The sequence below is a fragment of the Passer domesticus genome, chromosome 7, assembly GCF_036417665.1.
Source record: "Passer domesticus isolate bPasDom1 chromosome 7, bPasDom1.hap1, whole genome shotgun sequence".
Lineage (NCBI taxonomy): Eukaryota > Metazoa > Chordata > Aves > Passeriformes > Passeridae > Passer > Passer domesticus.
Window position 1 is genome coordinate 7,979,837 of NC_087480.1, and position 1,624 is coordinate 7,981,460.

Below are 1,624 nucleotides of genomic sequence, written 5' to 3' on the forward strand. Positions count from 1 at the left end.
GAAACCTTGAAGTTTGAGAAGTGAGACACTCTGTAGCACAGACCTGTCCAAGTGCTGCTCATGCCAACAGATATTGTAACAACAAATTATTGTGTAAGTTTAGTAACAGGTTGCGGATGTGAATACTTCATATTTGCTTTAAAGGACTCCTCTTGTTATTTATTGTCCCTTTCAGGATGAGCTGAGGAAGGAAATGGGAAATTGTATTTGCTGGCATGTCATGGATCTGGCTGAGGGGCTGAGGAGGAAATGAAGCAGAAGCCAGCTGAGAACAGCACCTTGCCATCGAACGCTGCTGGGTGGTTTTGATCCATGTGAGGAGCAAGGCAGCTTTGACTCAGCGTTCCTCAGGTGAAAGTTTGAATTCAAATCAGCACAGCAGTGAGCATTTTCTCTGCTTCTTCCAATAACCACCAATTCTTGCCCAGTCAGAAGCTTGGATGGCGGATCCCACTGCAGACCTGAGGATGGTGAAAGGCTCCCAGTTGCCCCAGACCAACAGTGACAAAGGTCCCATGTTCTCCCCAAAATTCAGCAGTGATGTGTTTCTCCCCACTCTCATGAAGGTCACTGATGTTCTGCATGCTGGGACACACAGAAAGGAAGGTCAAGCATGCTGCCTTCCTGCTGAAGAGGGCATTTCCCTCCTGTACTAAATATGGAAGCAGACATAAGTAGCCCTCTTGTTTTTTCCCAGGTCATCTGAGGCACAGAAAGTTCTGGAGGAGGCCGTTCTTTAGCCTCCACTCCTGACTGCTTCCCTCCCACTGTTGGCAGAGCCAGAGCTGGCAGAATGGGGAGGGCAGGCCTTGAAGACCCCACTGTTCCCACAGAACACCCACCTGAGCGGGTGCCCAGCCTCTGTGAGCAGCACGTGATGCACAGTCACACACAGGTATTTGTGTGGGGTTTCTTTCCCTAACCAAATGAACACCTGCCAGAACTCTGGCCCTTCAGTGCAGTATAAACATTGGCAGGGCAGTGATTGTTGTGGGTATGAGCTCCTAAATCACAGCAAGAAAGACAGAGGTGATTGCACAGCTTTTGCTGCTTTGCTGCAAGCCTCGGCCAGTCTCACCAAATCAAGCACTGTGGGATATCTGGGATGAAAATATCGGACCCACACAGGGTACAGGCATCATCCTGGGATGCACCCCCAGCCCTAAGCTATCACAACCCAGGGATTTAGCAAGAGTTGCTTCCTCCCAGGAGAACACTGGATCTAAAATAAGTTACTTTTACTTCATTGCTTCTTAATTCAAACTGTTTCTTGTTTTCTTGGTGTTAGTCCTGCACACAGGTTGGGAGCTTAACCTGTAATTCTGGCTTTGCTGCTATTATAAAACATTCACACTGGGTTCTTCTAAACCAGGAGCAGAAACCTTTAATTTCATTCCACTAGAGTTGTTTAATCTAGGACTATGACATTTCAATTAGTTAGTAATACATATTTAACTCTCCCAAAATTAACCAAGAGAAGGAAAAAATGCTGTATATAAGCAACTACGAGGATTTTATTTACAGCCAGTAAAAGCTCTAAATTTAGAATGAAGATCTAAACAAAGACCTTGCAGTAACTCCTTCTGCCTGTTAGGCTGCATAATTTAGGGACTTCTGTTCAAAA